The sequence below is a fragment of the Xenopus laevis genome, chromosome 1S, assembly GCF_017654675.1.
Source record: "Xenopus laevis strain J_2021 chromosome 1S, Xenopus_laevis_v10.1, whole genome shotgun sequence".
NCBI lineage: Eukaryota > Metazoa > Chordata > Amphibia > Anura > Pipidae > Xenopus > Xenopus laevis.
The window spans coordinates 75,738,169-75,758,671 of NC_054372.1; the positions used below are offsets into that span (position 1 = coordinate 75,738,169).

Here is a 20,503-nt window from a genome sequence, read left to right on the forward strand (position 1 = left end):
GGTTTGGGAGGATAAATGCCTTTAAGATGTCTCTCCAACCTAAACTACTATACTATTTTAGGGCACTACCAATAGCCATTCCAGACCATGATCTTCAAGCCATGCAGAGAAAGGTATTTACATTTATTTGGGCCAATAAACACCCCAGGATCACTAACAAACCATGTACAGGCCTAAATGCCAGCGGGCCCTAAGTGTTCCACACTTAACTTACTATTATATAGCAGCACAATTAGTGCCCCTTATACATATGCATGCTTCCATGCCACCTAAATGGGTAACGATGTTGAAACACCAACTACATCCAGTTACCCCACAGGCACTGTTATGGGGCTCTCCAGTACAACGTCCAGACATTATAGACCCCTTTTTAACCCACTCCCTAAACATTTGGGATAAAAACAAATACACAGCTCATAATTTTATTCATAATTTCCCTCTGTCTGAGATATTTCAATATCAACAGATAAGCCACTTCATACACACCTTTAACAAGGACAAAACACCTTTAACCGCCATCTATTTTGAAAATGCTTGCATTAATTACCCGTATACAAGAGGCTTAATTTCATATCTATATCGATTACTTATTGATATGCATTCCCAAACCCCCTTGTCTTACAGTATGTTACAGAATGGAATAAAGACCTTAACAGTAACATAGATAAAGAAACATGGGACAAGATATGGGAAACCACTGCCCACTGTTCTAGGAATATTTCATTACTGGAAACTGCATATAAAGTTCTCACACACTGGTATATGGTCCCTTCCGGTTACATAAGATAAACCCCCAACTTAGCCAAGAATGCTTTAGACACTGTGGTTCAGCAGGTACTGTTATGCATATCTGGTGGGACTGTCCAAATGTACAAAGGTTCTGGACTCGGGTCTATACTATCATATATTCGGTAACACAAGTTAATCTTAGGAAAGAACCTTTAAATGCTCTGTTAAACAAAAGGATATCTAATGTCAATACTAATACAAGAATTTTGATAAACTTTATATTTTTGGCAGCAAACATTACAATAGCTAAACATTGGAAATCACACCTGGTTTCAGATTTCCCACTTCAAGGATAAACTAAATTGGATAATGGTTAATGAAAGACTAACCAGTATACTTATAGATAAAAATGAGAAACTTAAGGAGATATTGGAACCGTGGTATGGATATTCATTCCCAACTACAGGAACTCCTATGAACTTTTCGTAATCACTATATGATAGCAATATATGTTGGTGTTCCGTATGTTACACTTTATACTTTCCCAGATGTGGAATAACTAATACTTGTATTTCAGGTAATTCCTTCAACTGTAAGCCCACAGAAGTATCTTCTATTATTATATTAAAGGGACCTTGCGGAAACCACTCTAGAGCATGCAGCGCTCAATACAAATGTTACATAATATGCCGTCAAAGTTACTTTTGGTTTATTTATTTTCTCTTTTTTAATCGATCGGTCCACTGGATTGAGACAGGACAGGTTCCATCTTTACTCTTGTAGAGCTTGTATGTTATTATGAAATTGACAGGCCCACCGAGCCTGTCTGGGATTTAGTTCATCTCCACAGGAAATATTTTTTTTTTAGAAAAAAAGGCACAAGGGTGAACAGGATGTCGTTGAGACAAGAGCGCCCCTGCACCAATCTCTGAAGCATCCACTTCCACCAGGAAAGGAAGGGTAGAATCAGAATGCTGGAGTACTGGGGCTGAAATAAAGGCTAGAGTAGAAAAATTCTTAATGAACTGCATATAGTTATTTGCAAACCCCAAGAACCTTTGAAAAGCACAAAGAGATAGAGATTGGACCCAATCTAGGATGGCCTGAACCATAGCTGGTTCCATGTCTAAGGCCCTTTGGAAAATAATATACCCAAGAAAATGCACAGACAGGACTTCAAAGACACACTTTTCAAGTTTGGCATATAGCTGATTTTGCTTTAGCCTTTGTAAAACATGGACATGATGCTCCATTAGACTAGAAGAATAAATTAAAATATCATCTAAGTATACCACGAAATCTGGACCCAAGAAGTCTCAGAAGACATCATTAACAAATTCTTGGAAGACGGCAGTGGCATTGCATAAACCAAAGGACATTACTAAATACTCATAATGCCCATCCCGGGTATTAAAAACCGTCTTCCACTCATCCCCCCCTGATTGAATTAATTATATGCGCCCCTAAAATCAAGTTTTGAAAAGATAGTAGCGTCCTTAACTCTATCGAACAATTCAGAGATCAAGGGAAGGGGATAACAATTCTTCACCGTGATTTTATTAAGACCCCTATAATCAATAGATGGTCTGAGACCCCCATCCTTTTATTCTACAAAAAAAGAACCTTCCCATGCTCAAGAGGAGGAGGGTCTAATAAATCCTCTCTCAAGTTTTCCTTGATGTATTCCTCAATAGCTTGGGACTCAGGGATAGAAAGAGGATATGTTCTTCCCTTAGGAGGAAAGGAACCTGAGACTAAATTTATAGCACAGTCAAAGGGTCTGTGCATAGGCAGAGATTAGGCAGAGAATTTTTTTCGAAAAAACGAGGAATATCCTAAAGGTAGCCATTCCAGGGAGGTAGCGACCAATGTACGGGGGAACTTTTATACATGAAGCCTCACAGGCTGAACCCCAACAAAGCAAACTCACAGAAACTCAGTCGATTTGAAGGATGTGTACCTGTTACCAGAGCAAACCTAGAATCACAGGAATGTGAGGGTTGTGAATAATATAAAGGAGAATCTCCTCATAATGATTCTCTACAGACATGACAAGTTTATCAGACTGAGAGGACACCAACCCATTCTCCAAGGGGGTACCATCAATGGCAAGTAGCTTGATTGGTGAGACAAAGGTTTAAGTGGTTATTCCAAGCCCATGTACAGAACTTGCATCAAGAAAATTCCCAGCTGCCCCAGAAGTTAACCAGACTATCCTTGATAGCTGCGGCCAAACCCACCCTGAATTGACTCCTTAAAGCAGTGTCATTCCAACCCGTCTTTATTGCCCACCAGCGAAACTCAGTACAATAATCCTCGACCCGCGTTTGCCTTGCCTAAGATTACGTAAGGCTGCATCAGCAGAAGCGGCGTAGTTGGGATCATCATATATGTTGGCCATTAGCTTGAAGAAGGCATCTAATAAGAGACAGACTGGATCTCTGGGAGACAAACTAAACACCCAAAGTTGCGGATCCCCCTGCAGCAGAGTGATAAAGTTACCTCTTGATTCTTCCGTAGGGAAAGAGTGAGGTAAAAAGCCAAAATTAATCTTACAGGCCTTCTGAAGGGCAAAAAAATCTGCTGCAGTTCATGGAAAACTTCTCTGGGAAAGGAATCTTCGCTCTACAAAGGGAGTACCCGTAGCGGTCTGCTTGCCTGAACTGGAGTAGACACATAGGCAATGAGTGTTGCTGAACTTGATCCAGCCTCGCAGACAGCCCCTGAAGACATTGTATGAGCTGATCCTGTTTCGCCTCTTGTTCTCCAAGGCACTGAAGAAAACTTGCCAGGATTGCCTCAGTCGTGGCAGGAGATGCAGTGGCTCCAGCAGCGTCCATCTGGCCCAACATACTGTATTGTATGGAATCCCAAACCCTGAACTAACTCCAAGGTTCCGGTCTAAACATGCTCTTCTGCCTGTAGCAGCTACCTTTGGCTTCGGGTGGAGCCCTCCGCTACTCAGATGCCCAAAGGTCTTAATGCGGGAGAACAAGGGACAGAGTTCTGAGCAAGCAAGGGAACATATGTGCAAACAGGAACAGAGAATAGAAGCGTAGTAAAAGACAGGCCGGGTTGATACAGGAAGTGCAGTACAGAATCAAAGGCAGAGGTCACAGGCTAGGTCGGTACACAAAATGGCAGATAAAGTCGGGACAGGCAGATTTGGTCAGGGTCAGGCAGGGTCAAAAACAGATCAGAATACACAAGATTGCACACAGGAACAATTTATTATAGGTGTGCCACAAAAGGGGTATCAGATGGGATCAGATGGGAGCTAATGTATCAGCCTCATGGAGAGAATTCCACATCTTCACATCTCTCACTGTAAAAAACCCATTCCGAATATTTAGGCGGAACCTCTTTCATTCTAATCGGAATAAGTGACCTTGTGTCAGCTGGAAAGACCTACTGGTAAATAAAGCATAAGAGAGATTATTAAATGATCCCTTTATATACTTGTGAACATCCCCAATTTGGCCAGTCTTTCCTAATAACTAAGATTTTCCATACCTTTTACCAGCTTAGTTGCCCTTCTCTGGACCCTCTCTAATTCAATAATGTCCTGTTTGAGAACTGTAGACCAAAACTGCACGGCATATTCTAGACTGTGCCTTACCAGTGCTCCAAAAAGTGGAAGAACGACCCCTTATGTCCCATTTTAATACAGCTAAAGACCTTATTTGCCGTTGATTCTGCTGACTAGCATTGTTTGCTACAGTCAAGTTTATTATCTACAAGGACTCCAAGGTCTGTTTCCATTATGGATTTGCCTAGTGCAGTCCCATTAAGGCTATAGTGGCTTGGATATTTTTACATCCCAGGTGCATGACTTTACATTTATCAACATTGAATCTCATTTGCCACTTAACTGCCCAGATTGCCAGTTTGTCAACATCCTGTTGCAAGGATGCCGCATTCTGGATGGAATTAATTGGGCTGGATAGTTTTGTGTCATCTGCAGACACATAAGAGTATTTGTTATCATACTTACCGATAAATCTCTTTCTCGGAGTCCCATATAGGCAGCACAGGGCACTAGTGGGTTAATACACCGTTCCCTTTAGGAGGCAGGATGGAACAAAACTTTTGATCCCTCTGAGGGATCCTCCTCTTCCTTGTATTAACCCCGCCTACTTTAGTTTCGACTAGCACAGCTTATAAGTAGGATAGAACAGTGAAGAATTAGGGAGGGTAACTCCCTGTGCTGCCTATACGGGACTCCGAGAAAGAGATTTATCGGTAAGTATGATAACAAATACTCTTTTCTCGGTCGTCCCTAGGCAGCACAGGGCACTAGTGGGTGAGTCCCAAAGCAATAGAAAGGGTGGGAAAGAGAACGAGAAAGAGGAGACTGAACCAAGGTAAGGCGGAAGGCACTAACATGCGCGAAAGACCCTTACTTGTGAACAACTGTTTGTAGAACTTTTCTGCCAAAACTGGCATCCGCAGAAGCATAAACGTTGAACTTATAGAACTTTGTGAATGTGTGCAAAGACGACCAGGTAGCCGCTTTACAAATTTGATCCATGGAAGCTTGATTATAAAGTGCCCAGGAAGCACTCATGCCCCTCGTTGAATGGGCTCCAACCTTTAAGGGCGTGGGTAGACCCTTGAGCTTGTAAATGTACAGAATTAAGTCTTTAATCCATCTAGCAATGGACATCTTGGAAGCTGTCTTCCCTTGACTGTGGGGGCCATACAGCACGAAAAGAGCGTCCGTCTTCCTGATGCTTTCCGTTCTATGTAAATAGAATTTGAGCGCCCGAACCACATCCAGTGTGTGTAAGCGTCTCTCGAGGTCAGAGGACGGTTTCGGACAGAAGGATGGGAGGACAATTTCCTGGTTGAGGTGGAATTCAGAAGACACCTTGGGACGAAAGGATGGAACAGTTCTTAGTACTACTTTGTCCTCGTGGAAGATGCAAAATGGTGGTTTACAGCTAAGAGCACCAATTTCCGAAACTCGTCTCGCTGACGAAATAGCCACTAAAAACGCCACCTTCCAAGTGAGAAACTTCATATCTATGGACGCTAGTGGTTCGAAAGGGCGACCCTGCAGTACTTGAAGAATGAAATTTAAGTTCCATGGTGGTAAAGGATCTTTATATGGAGGTCTGATCTGTGTGGCGGCTTGGATAAAAGTCCTGACATCCGGAAAGGACGCTAGCTGCCGTTGAAAGAACACTGATAATGCGGAGATCTGGACTTTCAGCGAATTGACTCCCAATCCTCTATTCATGCCCTGCTGAAGGAATTCCAGGAGAAGAGGAATTGTGCACTGTGTATAATTCGAGCGCCTCTGGTTACACCAGTCGATGTAGCAGGACCATATGCGGTGATAGGTAGATCTTGTTGTTGGTTTGCGTGCTCTCAACAGAGTGGTGGTGACTTTGTCCGAGAAACCCTTGCCCTTCCAGATGGAGCTCTCAAGAGCCAAGCCGTCAGGGATAACCTTTCCAAAGATGGGTGCCAACAGGGGCCCTGTTGAAGCAAGTCCGGCCGTTGAGGAAGCGGCCACGGGGGAGCAATTGACAGTCTCTTTAGATCTGAAAACCAAGCCCTCCGGGGCCAAAAAGGTGCTATCACTATTGCTGTCGTTCGGAATAGACACAGGCGACGGAGAACCGGGTGGATCATTGGTATGGGCGGGAAAATGTAGACAAGTTGAAAGTCCCAAGCTGACGTCATTGCATCCACTGACCAAGCATTTGGGTCTTGATATCTGGAACAATACTCCGGAATTTGGTGATTGAACTTGCTGGCCATCAGATCCATCTGTGGTGTCCCCCACATGTTCGCAAGTTGTTGAAACACTTCCGGGTGCAGTGCCCATTCTCCCGGATCGAGAGTGGTTCGGCTTAAGAAGTCTGCTTCCCAATTCAATTGACCTGGGATGTACACGGCCGCTAGCCTGCACGAATTGTTTTCCGCCCATTGCAGAATGCGGGACACCTCTTTCCATGCTGCACTGCTGTGAGTGCCTCCCTGGTGGTTTATATAAGCCACCGTCGTAGCGTTGTCTGACCGGACTTTTACTGGGCATCCCCTCAGAAGATCCGACCAGTGACTTAGCGCCAGGAAAACCGCCCTCAGTTCCAGAACGTTGATGTGAAGCGAGGCTTCCGCCTGTGACCACCGACCTTGTACAGACCTGTGGTTGAAAACGCCGCCCCAGCCTGTGAGACTGGCGTCTGTGGTGAGAATTGCCCAATCTGCAATGGAACACAGTTTTCCTTTCTTGATGTTGTCTATTTGACTCCACCAACGAAGAGAAATTTTGGTTGTCGCTGATAGAAAAATTGGATAGTCCAGCTTGTTGTAATCTCCGCGCCATTTTTTGAGAAAATCCAGCTGGAGGTTTCTCATGTGGGCTTGAGCAAAAGGTACGACCTCTATGGCTGAGGTCATAAGTCCTAGTAGTCGCATGCAGTCCCTGGCCGAGATTGACCTTTGGGATATTGCCTGATCTGCCGCAGCCTGAAGCTTGAGTTGCTTTTGAATCGTTAGAAAAACCTTGTGTTGCAGAGAGTCGAACTGGACTCCCAGAAAGATGATGGACTGAGTTGGAATTAAAGTACTTTTTGCAAAGTGGATTTTCCAGCCGTGAGATTCTAAAACTTCTTTGCAGAGGTTTGTGTGGGCCAAGGCCGATGAGTATGTAGGCGCCCGAATCAGTAGATCGTCTAGGTACGGTAGCACCACGATATCTAGTTGTCGTAAGTGAGCTACTAGAGCTGCCATAAGTTTCGTGAATACTCTGGGAGCCGTAGCGAGGCCGAAAGGAAGAGCTTGAAACTGGTAGTGGATACCTTGAACTGCAAAACGAAGGAATTGTTGAGATTCCACATGGATTGGGACGTGTAGATAAGCGTCCTTTAGATCTATAGTCGTGAAAAAATCTCCTTGTTCCACGTTTGCAATCACGGATCTCAGAGATTCCATTTTGAAGGAAGGTACATAGAGAAATTTGTTTAGAAATTTTAGATTCAGGACAGGACGTTGTGAACCATCTTTCTTGGGTATCAGAAACAGATTGGAATAAAAACCGAGCCCCCATTGATCTGTGGGAACTGTGATTATTGACTTGGCTTTGAGCATAGTTTGTATTGCTAGCTTCAGAGCTTTCTGTTTGTTTGGTAGGGAAGGCAGGGTTGACTGAATGAATCGTTGGGGGGGTGACCTGTGAAACTGTAGTCTGTAGCCCATTGAAACTATGTTGTGGACCCAGGTGTCTGAAGTTGTGGCTAGCCAGGTGTCCCTGAACTTCAAGAGGCGCCCCCCTATCGCCTCCGTAAGATCGGGGGAGGCTGCCCCTTCATGCGTCTCGTGTCTTATCAGTTGCTCCAGTGGGAGTGCGTCTCTGAAAGTTCCAGGAGGGTTTCTTGGGGGGACGAAAATTACCCTTGGGTTGGTTAGAGTAGGTTGGTTGTCTGGAGTGCTGCAGAGAAGTTCTCCCAAAATTCGGTGACCTAAATGGTCTTCTTGACAGTGTGTTTGGAGGTTTAGATTTTTTGTCTTGAGGTAAAAAGTTGCTTTTTCCTCCAGTGATCTTATTTATCAAAGTATCTAGTTCTGGCCCAAAGAGTGAAGACCCTGAAAATGGCAGAGTAACTAAATTCTTCTTGGAAGCTGGGTCCGCACTCCAAGATTTGAGCCAAAGTGCTCTTCTAGCACCTACTGAAAATGCGGAGGCCCTGGCTTGTAATTGAAGTGTGTCCATAGAGGCATCGCATAGAAAGTGTGCTGCATTAAGCACCTTTGAGAGATGACCATGCATGTCGAAAGAATCCTCGGAACAACCTGATAACGCTTCTTCTAACCATAGGGTCATAGTTCGCGCAACACATGCTGCTGCGATGGACGGTTTAAATGCCGCTGTAGATGAGGCAAAAGAGCTCTTTAAAAGATTTTCAGCCTTCCTGTCCATGGGATCACGGAACGCTGTTCCGTCCTCTAAAGGTATAGTCGTACGTTTAGCTAATCTAGCTATCGGGGCGTCAACCTTGGGTATGGTTTCCCATTTATCTTTATGAGCTTGGCTGAAAGGATATAAAATATCCATTCTCTTATCTTTGACTGCTCTGCGGTCTGGGGCTTTCCATTCCTTGTTAATGACCTCTTGCACAGTCTCATGTACAGGAAAAAATCTTTGTTTCCTTATAGTGGGGCTAAATAGTTTATCCAGCTTGTTGGATTCTTTGTGTTCCTCTTGAATGCCTAGCGTATGGAACATGTCTGCTAACAGCGAATGAATAGCTTCCGATTGGGATTTGTGGGAGCTTTCTAGATGTGGATTAGAGTGTTCCTCATCTTCCCAGTCTGAATCGTCCTCAGGAATTATCCCTTCCTCGTCTGAGGAATGTAAATCTACCTCTGCTTGAGAGGGGTTTTGAGTCACTAACTGTGGAGCATGAGATATTTGGTTAGCTGCTATTTTTTCAATAGCAGATGACATAGTCAGTAATGATGCCTGAAATGGCTGAAACCAATCTGGAATCTGTGAAGCAGAAGATGCTGCTGAATCAGCTTTCACCTCTGTGGGTCTGCGCTTTTTCTGGTATTGCTGAACTTCCTTCTCCTTATGTCTCTTTTTCACAGATATTGAGGTTGAATCTGAACCTGACTGAGTGTCTGTCTTATCTTGTGCAGAGACATTTGCTTTATTGGGGTCAGACGCCATGTTAGGCTATGCAGACTGTTAGTAATGAAAGAGAGAAATAGTACAGAGAAAAGGAGAAAAAAAAAAATAAGCTGTACCAGTAGGAACCGGATCTTTAATAGGATCCCCTGACTTTCCGACGCGTCACTCCTGCAGAGTGTGGAGCGGGAAATGGCCGTGCGGCTAAGTATAATACTCTTCGCCGTGTGCGCATCCAAGATGGCGCCCGGAAGTGCGCGACGTTTGGCGCGAGATTTGAGCGCAGTGTAATGCCGGTTGATGCGGCGTCTCAATGAGGGACGGCGTTCCGGCAGCGTTAAGGCATGCCTTTCGCCCAATCCGAACTCGGCAGCGCTGAAGCTTGCCTGAACAATGGGTGAGACATACGGTGAAACCCCACCAGGGCAGCGCTGAAGCTTGCCTCTATGTCATAAAATGACAATGCTACCAGGGCAGCGCTGAAGCTTACCCCCTGAAAAAAACAAAAATAAAGTAAAATAAAATAAAAATTGATAATGAATGGGAGCTTAGCTCCCACACATCCTACCTCCTTGCAGGATGGAAAAAAACTAAAGTAAAGTAGGCGGGGTTAATACAAGGAAGAGGAGGATCCCTCAGAGGGATCAAAAGTTTTGTTCCATCCTGCCTCCTAAAGGGAACGGTGTATTAACCCACTAGTGCCCTGTGCTGCCTAGGGACGACCGAGAAACACTACTTAAAATACCCTCCCCATAGTCATTAATGAACAAGTTAAATAAAAGTAGACCCAATACCGAGCCCTAAGGGACCCCACTAAGAACCTTACTCCAAGCAGAGAATGTACAATTAACAACCACCCTCTACGCCCTATCCTGTAACCAGTTTCCTATCCATGTGGAAACAACGTCATTAAGCAGGACAGACTTTAGTTTAGAAAGCAGTCATTTGTGGGGCACGGTATCAAACGCTTTAGCAAAATCAAAATAGATCACATCTACTGCCCCCCAATGTCCAACACCTTACTTACCTTATCAGAAAAAGCAATCAGATTTGTCTGACATGACCTATCCTTCATAAAGCCATGCTGATTGCTGCTCATAATGCCATTCACTAGGACAAACCTTTGAATGTGATCCCTTAATAAGCCTTCAAATAATTTGCCCACCACAGATGTCAATCTTACAGGCCTATAATTGCCAGGCTGAGATCATAATACCTTTTTAAATATTGGAATTACATCAGCTTTTCTCTAATCCATAGGTACCATACCAAATGAAAGTGAATCTGAGAAAATCAGAAAAAGGGGTTGGTCTAAAATTAACTAAGTTCTCTTAGAACCTGGGAGTGTATGCCATCAGTAGTCTTGTTTACATGAATACTTATTAAAGCTTTATGAATCATATCCTGAGTCAGCCACTGACTAGATAGAGCTGAGCCATCATTGCAGCTATGAAGTGAGCCTGGGAACTCAGACTCTATTGTATAGACTGAAGAAAAAAACTGATTTAGCACATTTGCCTTTTCTGTATCTGTTACAACCATACTGTTACCATTATTTAAAGGAGCAACACCTGCAACCTGCATCTTTATACTATTAATATACTTAAAGGGATCCTGTCATCGGAAAACATGTTAAAAACGCACCAGTTAATAGTGCTACTCCAGCAGAATTCTGCACTGAAATCCATTTCTCAAAAGAGCAAACAGATTTTTTTATATTCAATTTTGAAATCTGACATGGGGCTAGACATTTTGTCAATTTCCCAGCTGCCCCTGGTCATGTGACTTGTGCTCTGATAAACTTCAATCACTCTTTACTGCTGTACTGCAAGTTGGAGTGATATCGCCCCCCTCGCTTTTCCCCCCAGAAGCCAAACAAAAGAACAATGGGAAGGTAACCAGATAGCACATGGTATATGAATGATATAACATTATGGTCATTATTACCAAGGGGTTCAATGACTTGCACATTTGCTATAAGTTCTGGGTCATTTGAGATTACTAGATCCAGAATAAATTTTTTTCTGGTTCGCTTCTCAACAAGCTGTGCAATAAAATTGTCCTGCATACAAGTTTATAAACGTGTTCCCATTAACTGATCTGGCAGTACGGTTGTTCGAGTCAATATCTGGGTAATTAAAATTCCCCATTATTATTACTTTACCCAAACTAGCAGCCTTTTCTATTTGCATCAGGAGATTAGCCTCCTCCTCCTCCTCACTTACATTAGGGGATCTTTAGCATAACCCTACAATTAATTTGCTGCACTCTTTACAATTGGTGAAAAACTCCACCCATAAGACCCTTATTTTCTAACATAACCTCCTCCACAATATAAGCTTTTAAATCCTGCCTAACAAACAGACATACCCCTCCTCCTTTTCTATTGCCTCTGTCCCTCTGAAACAAAGTATAGCTGCTGATATTAACTGCCCATGTTTTGGCCACACCAATCACATCATATTTTCCCTCCAGCACCAGCACCTCCAGCTCTCCTTACATTTGTAAACATACATTTAATACTGGTACCACATTGAACATATGACATGTGGTCCTCCCTATCCTTAACAGTACTCCCAACCAAATCTCCACTCCATTTTCCCTTCATTTGCCCACTATCTCATCTAACCGGTCTTCCACTGAATCTTTTACTGAACCCTCCCCCCCACACCTAATTTAAAATCTCCTCCAACTGTCTAGCCATCTTCCCTACACCAATCTCTCAGCCACACATTAATCTCCCTAAGCTACCGTTGTCTTCTTAGCTGTGCTCATGGCACAGGTGATATCTCTGAGAAAATTACCTTGGAAGTCCTCACCCTCAACTTTACTCCTAGTTTTTTAAAATTGTTCTTGAGGACTTCACCACCTCCTCTAACTTTGTCATTGGTACCTATGTGTACCCAGACTGCTGGGTCTTCCCCAGCGCCTCCCAATAATCTGTCCACTCGTTCCACCACATGCCGAACCCTAGCACCAGGCAAGCAGCAGACTGTTCGGCATGAAGGGTCCTTACGACAGATTGCCCTATCCACCTTTCTAATAATTGAATCCCCTATAACTAAAACCTGCCTTTTCCTTTCTTGCACTCCCCCCACCACCCGTATTAGAGCCACTGTCTCCCAGGGTGCTCGGAGAGTCAGCCTGCTCCATACACGCCAGTTCAGAGCTTTATTCCCCAGCATCTTCAGCCATAATGGCGAATCTGTTGTTTTGGACAAGCTGTGGACCAGTCCCCATACCCTTCTGTCCCCTACTTCCCCTCGTAACTGTAACAAACATGCCACCCTTAGCCTCCACTGCCCCTTCTAGCTCCCCCCACTCCACTAGCCCCTGCCAGTGGTTGCTCTGCGAGCCTCCTTTCCTTCCTCACGTTTGCCGCTGCCCTCAGTGCTGCAAGTTGTGTACTGATTGGCTTTATTATAAGAATCACCATCCCGCTTTGTGCAAAATTTATATTCAGGGCACTCCTAGCTTTTTATGTCATGGTTAATTTGCTATTTTCTTTTACCTAAAGTGTTCATAAGGTTATAGCTAGCACTAGGGGGTGCAGCCAAGTGAGGTGTTAGGTGAATAACAAAGACGCCTAAAAAATTGTGGTGTGTGATGACTCTATGAGATTATTTCATTTTATCTGCTGATCATTTCTTCTCTCTGAGTGCAACTGCTGAGTATATCGGTATTTCTGGGCAACATTTCAGATTTTACTTTACTGATCTTTGCATGTTCAGGGTTTTTGTTTGCAGTTGGGAAAAGAAAGTTATGGTTTGCTGGTAAATGAGAACAGTTTTTATTTCAAAAGTTTAGACTAATTGTCTGTCTTTATTTTGGATAGTAGTTAATACTATAATGAATGCATAGCTGAGATGGTTGGAGAGAAACAGAGCACTTGAAACAACTGAAAACTCAATAGCTCAGCTTTCAGTGCAGATTCTTTATTTCTGGGTAATATATCATTTGTACTTTTGTAGGCATTCAGCTTTTTTTGTGCAGAATTGTGATTGGCATGCCGCATATTGGCATGATGTGGTTGTATAGCCTATTTAGGTGCTAGGTGACAAGGAGAGTGATTAGACTTTTGACATAAGTGGATTTCACCTCTTTAGCTAATGATAAAAGTTTATTGTTGGCATCTCAAATGCTCACCTTTCAGTGCAGTTACAGAAGGCACCTGTATTTCTGATAGTATGAATATATGGTTGCAAATGTTTTTTTCAAAATTTTGCAGATTTTCTATTTGTTGTTCTAAATGTTAAAAAAAAGCAGCATTACCCAAGGAGACCGAAAAGTATAGATGAAACAAAATGATCTGAAGATGCTTCACTAACACCACTAAACATATAATTCTGGTTCTAGTGATCTCAAATGACTCAGAACTTATAGCAAATGTGCAGGTCATTGAACCCCTGGGTAATAGTGATCAAAATGTTATATCATTTAATGTCTGGTGCAAAAAAACAAATATACACTGTGGCAACAAAAAACATGAATTTCAGAAAAACTCATTTTAGTGCCTTGAGGGCTGCTCTTCAGAGCATTGATTGGGGCATTAAGTTTTCAGCTAAACACACGGACAGAAATGGTTGTCATTTAAAATTATATTAAATCATTACTGTTCTCAATTTATTCCCTTAAGGAGTAAATGTAGAAGCTCTAAGAATCACCCTACAGTATGTGGCTTAATATAGAAGTAAAGAAGTTAATAGGAAAGAAGAGAAAGGCATCCAAAAACTACATGTCTATTGGGACAGAAGCTGCATTTAATGAATATAAACACTATAATAAATGTTGTAAATCAGCAATCTGGAAGGCAAAGAAAGGAAATGAAGAGTACATTGTGGTGGAGGCTAAGACTAACCCCAAAACGTTTTTTATATATATTAAGTAAAAAGATGCAGGTTGAGAGTGTTGCTCCATTGAATAATGGTACCAGTATGGTTGTAACCGATACACAAAAAGCAAATGTGTTAAATCAGTTCTCTTGGATTTGTGGAAAGGCCACCTAGGCCCGGGCCTAAGGCGGCAGGATTTTAGGGGGCAACATGCTGCCCAACCACACCCACATTGGTTCAAAAACACTGGGGATGCACTGGAGATACAGGATATGATTCATAAAGCTTTAATAAAAACTAATGTAAACAAGGCTCCAGGGCCTGATGGCATACACCCCCAGGTTCTAAGAAAGCTTAGTTCAGTTTTAGACCAGTTCCTATTTCTGATTTTCGCAGATTCACTTTCATCTGGTATAGTACCTTTGGATTAGAGGAAAGCTGATGTCATTCCAATATTAATAAAGGGATTACTATCTCAGCCTGGCAATTATAGGCCAGTAAATTTGGCATCTGTGGTGGGCAAATTATTTAAAGGCTTGTTAAGGGATCACATTCAAAATTTTGTCCTAGTAAATGGCATTATGAGCAGCAATCAGCATGGCTTTATGAAGGATAGGTCATGTCAGACAAACTTGATTGCTTTTTATGATGAGGTAAGTAAGATGCTGGACAGTGGTGGGCAGTTTATATGATCTATTTGGATTTTGCCAAAGCATTTGATACCGTGCCCCACAAATGACTGCTTTCTAAACTAAGGTCTGTTGGACTTAATGAAGTTGTTTGCACATGGTGGTTGTTAATGGTATATTCTCTACTTGGAGTAAGGTTCTTAATGGGGTCCCTCAGGGCTCGGTATTGGGTCCACTTTTATTTAACTTGTTTATTAATGACTTAGGGGAGGGTATTATAAGTAATGTATCAGTGTTTGCAGACGACACAAAACTATCCAGCCCAATTAATTCCATCCAGGATGTGGCATCCTTGCAACAGGATCTTGACAAACTGGCAATCTGGGCAGCTAAATGGCAAATGAGATTCAATGTTGATAAGTCATGCACCTGGGATGTAAAAATAGCCAAGCCACTTATACCCTTAATGGGACTGCACTAGGCAAATCCATTATGGAAAAGGTCCTTGGAGTCCTTGTAGATGATAAACTTGGCTGTAGCAAGCAATGCCAGTCAGCAGCATCAAGGGCAAATGAGGTCTTGAACTGTATTAAAAGGTGCATTGATTCACGCAGGAAGCGGTCATTCTTCCACATTATAGAGCACTGGTAAGGCCCCATCTAAAATATGCCGTACACTTTATCACTCAAACAGGACATTATTGTATTAGAGAAGGTACAGAGATGAGCAACTAAGCTGGTAAAAGGTATCGAAAATCTTAGCTATGAAGAAAGACTGGCCAAATTGGGGATGTTCACGCTGGAGAAGAGGCGTTTAAGGGGTTATTTGATAACTATGTATAAATATATAAGGGGATCGTATAATAATCTAATTCTTTATTTGCCAGCAGGTCATCTATTCCGTTTAGAAGAAAAGAGGTTCCGCCTAAATATTCGGAAGGGTTTTTTTTACAGTGAGAGCTGTGAAGATGTGGAATTCTCTCCCTGTATCAGTTGTACTGGCTGATACATTAGATAGCTTTAAGAAGGGGTTGATGGCTTTTTAGCAAGTGAGGGAATACAGGGTTATGGAAGATAGCTCATAGTACAAGTTGATCCAGGGACTAGCCATTTTGGAGTCCTCCCCCTCTGAGGCAAATTGGAGAGGCTTCAGATGTTTTTTTTTTACCTTTCTCTGGATCAACTAGCAGTTAGGCAGGTTAAAATATAGTTCAAAGGTTGAACTTGATGGATGTTTGTCTTTTCTCAGCCTAACTTACTATGTTACTATGTAGAATATTCAGTAGCTATTCAGAAGGTTTTTTTTGTTACTTGTCTTTGGAGTTTTTTTTTTAAATTCCGGCCAAACCGTAAACTTTTACAAAGAACTGCATCTACAATTAAGTAAAGTAAGGGTGGTGCAGCTGAATAGCTGCAGGTGTGCACTTTCAAGGAATATATAGTTTATTGGGGTATTTTACAGGTAAGGGGGTGTTTAGACTGAAAAAACTGTAAGGTGTGTACTTAGAGAGCAACCCCAAATTTAGCTATTGCACCTGTTTTAGGGTGTTTGGTTGCCGTGTCTTCAGTTGCACCCTTCCATGTGGGGTATTTTTTGTTCGGGAGAAGTTACTGATTGATATTTAGCAGGGTTTTTTTAGTTGTCATGGCAATTCTATGGAAAAATCTAACCTTGGGTCTTTTTTTTATTATTTCAGGCTAAACCTCAAACTTCTATGGAGAAACTTCTGTGGTGAACTGTGTCCCCAATTCTGCATGTGGGAAAGCAAGGATGGTGCCTCGAAATAGCTGCAGGAGTGCACTTTCAAGAAACATATAGTTTGTGTGGGGTATTTCACAAGTAAGGGGGTGTTGAGACTGAAGAACTGCAAGGTGTGCACTTAGAGAGCAGCCCCAAACTTTCCAGGTAAAATTGCCCTTATGTATTGCCCCGGCTTTGGGGTGTTTGGAGACCACGTACATTCAGGGTATCATTTTGTTCAGGAGAACTTGTTCTTTCATATATGGCTTCATTGGAAAAAAATGTTTCGAGTATATTTCTCAAATTCATTACTGACTTTGTGACTGTATGCGATTAATAAAAATACCTAACTTATGGGGGTATTTCACTTATGGCATTAGATATGCCATGTTAAACTTGAGATACCCCTGTCTGTTGAGTTTCAATGTAAAATTGTACAAAATGCTGTTTATTGGGGTGTCTTCTGGACAAGAAAACTGGGTAGCAATTCATATCTGGTATTGTTGGATTCAGCAGAATCGGGGTTTTTACAAACAGTAACATTTTTGTCAGTAAAAATACCTTATTTCGCTTTTTTTTACATATTTCACTCAAATGCTTTCAGAAAAAGTACAACATTTTGTTTCAGTGTTCAAGCCCAATACATTACTTAAAAACTATATATAATTTGCCTTATTTCTTGTCAAAAATCCTTATTCATGTAAGGAGTGTAAAATGTCTAAAAACTGCTTTGCAGTAGATGTTCACATTTAGGACAAATCAGCTGGTAGGGAAAGGGTTAAAGGAAAAGTTCATTATAAAAATAAAAACTGGAAAAATAGATAGGCTGTGCAAAATGTTTCTAATATAGTTAGTTAGCCAAAAATGTAATCTATAAAGGCTGGAGTTAGCAGATGTCTAACATAACGGAACACTTCTTCCTGCTTTTCAACTCTGTAACTTTGAGTGAGTCAGCGACTTGAAGGGGGGCCCACATGAGACATAACTGTTCAGTGAGTTTGCAATTGATTCTCAGCATGCTGGTTATATACAAAAGCAAAACTTAGTGACCCATATGAACCTCTTCAAGTCACTGATCAGTGGAAACTAAGACAGCTGCAAGGCAGGAAGTAATGTTCTGTTCTGTTAGACATCCAGTCACTCCAGCCTTTATACATTACTATATTAAAAACATTTTTTATTTTGCAACGCCTATTTACCCAGTTTTTATTTATTTTATTTTTTTTTTAAAGTTTTCTTTTATTCAGCAAAAGGCAAAGTGACATATCAATACATATCAAACAGACACGTGTGATCAAAAATATACAATCCACACAATAGAAGTCAGCAGGCATTACAATAAGACAGTATGGTCATCAAGGACAGGTTTAAAACAAAGCAATCACTGAACATTAGGGTTAGGATATACCTCAAGCCATCTCTCCCAGATCTTCTCAAATTTAGTTGAGGAGCCACGCGCTTCATAAGTGAGTTTAATAAGTGGTAAGGTGCGGTTAACCAAGGCAATCCAATATTGGACTGAGGGAGGTGCAGGCTGAAGCCAATGAAGTATGATGGCCTTTTTAGCATAAAACAGCAAAGTACGGTATAAAATTTTAACGTGATTCTGTGGAACCATATCTCCCACTACACCCAAAAGACAGGCTTCAGGAGAGAGGACTTGAGGCAGCTCCAAGTCATCACTCATACATTTAACCACCGCACGCCAAAATCGAGCAATCTTGGGGCAGGACCACAAAATATGTAAAAAATCTGCGGATGGGTCTTGGCATCTGGGACATGCTGGAGATTTGTCGGGGAATATATTATGCAATCTGAGGGGTGAAAAGTAATAGAGGTGGAGAACTTTAAAATTAATTAACCTATCCCTAGTAGAAATAAGGAAACCATAGCTAGAAGCGGTGGCTTCCTCCCAAATATCATCATTAATCACTGGTAGTATTGATTGCCATTTACGACGGGCAGAGTCAAATGGAGAAGGTCCTAGGTCTTGCAAAGCTTTGTATAAGTGAGTAACTAGCTGTCTCGTACTCTCCACTCTAAGAATATCTTCAAACAGAAAAGTATGATAAGTAATTGGACCCGGACCAAACTGGGCTCTACAAGCATGTTGCAATTGCAGAAATCGGAACACATTCAAACTCATAGGAGCCACAGAATCTTGTAGCTGCTGAAATGTTGGAAATGACCCATGTTGTAACAGGTCTCCAAAAGTTTTAATGTTACGAATGGGCCAATATATAAAATCAGGCAGATGCCGAAGGTGGGGAAGATGGGAATTGCCCCACAGAGGGGTGTATGGAGTAAGCAAGGGATTCGACAGGCGCTGCAACCTCCTTGCAGTCTGCCAGGCATCATAGGGGGCCCTCAATACAGGAGGCAGAATAGCAGAGTCCTTTAACTTCCTTTTAGGGCAGTGGCAGAGGGATTCGATCGAACCTAGGATAAGGGAGTGAAATAACATATTGGGGTCTTCTGGATTAGGGACCAGCCATTCATGCACATGTGACAGTTGTGCTGCTACATAGTAAAACCAAAGATGCGGGAGTCCCAGGCCCCCATTCGGGACAGTAGCTGTAAGAGAATTCCAGGAGATCCTAGGGCGTTTATCCGCCCATACATATGAGATCAAAGCACTATTGACTCTGCTAAAGAATGATTTAGGTATCTTCGCGGGAGCATTTCGAAAATAATACAGAAATTTCGGTAGGAAAATCATTTTAAACAGATTAATTTTCCACCATAAAGTCAAAGGGAGACCCTTCCAGGAGGTTGCCGTTTTGAGGAAGGTACTAAGCAACGGCAGCAAATTATCATCAAGGAAGGAGGAATCTTTGGCAGTTACAATAATTCCCAGATATTTAATTTGGTCAGACCACTGTAATTGAAGAGATGGGGGTCGAAGGACAACAGGGACAGGATCCACCGGTAAAATGGAGGATTTATCCCAATTGACCTTCAAGCCCGAATACGTCCCATATTCTTGGATAAGGGAAAGGGCATTATGAAGGGAAGGGCCTGGGTCCGCAAGAAATAGCAAAATATCATCCGCATACAAAGCAATGCGCTCTTCACAGGTTTTGTAACGGAGTCCAGTTATATTGGTAGCCTGTCTAATCATTATGGCCAGAGGTTCAATTGCCAATGCAAACAATAAAGGAGACAGTGGGCAGCCCTGGCGGGTGCCACGATACAATGAGAAAGGTAGAAAATTGGAGTTATTAACCCTAATCTGAGCCTCTGGATGTGCATAAAGTAACTGGACCCAAGCTATAAATTTAGGACCAAAGCCAAATAACCTGAGCGTCTCCCACAGAAAGGACCATTCTACCGTATCAAACGCCTTAGCAGAGTCAAGAGATACTATGATTCGGGAGCCGGAGTTGTCATGAAGCATTTGCAGATTGGTATAGAGACGTCTAAGATTAACAGAGGTGGATCTAGCGGGCATAAAACCGGATTGGTCCGGGTGAATGATAGAAGTGATAACCTTAATCAACCGGGTGGCCAAAATTTTCGCCAATATCTTGGCATCCGTGTTAATAAGTGATATAGGGCGATAGGAATCACAGGATTCAGGGTGCTTGCCCGATTTATGTATCAAAATTATCAAGGCCGAATATAAAGAGGGAGGGAGACGGTGGTCAGCCAAGGAAGCATTGTACATAAGGAGTAAATTGGGAATTAGGTCTTTAGCTACAGTTTTATACCACTCAGCTGGGAGACCGTCAACTCCTGGTGTTTTATTATTCGGAAGGGAATGTATAGCCTCCGAAATTTCTTGGACAGTTATATCCGCTTCTAGGAATGCGACCTGAGGGAAATCCAAACTGGGGATAGGGAATTGACTCAAGTAAAGACTAATGGACGCTGGGGATTTAGTTATATGAGATTGGTATAAAGAGGTATAATACTCCTGAAACGTTGAAACG

General features: G+C 42.3%; 1 protein-coding gene across 8 annotated transcripts in view; it reads right to left on the bottom strand.

The window, feature by feature from the left end:
• helq.S (helicase, POLQ like S homeolog) overlaps positions 1-20,503 on the bottom strand; it is a 289,002-nt gene that overhangs the window by 151,252 nt on the left and 117,247 nt on the right. The window lies entirely within an intron of this gene.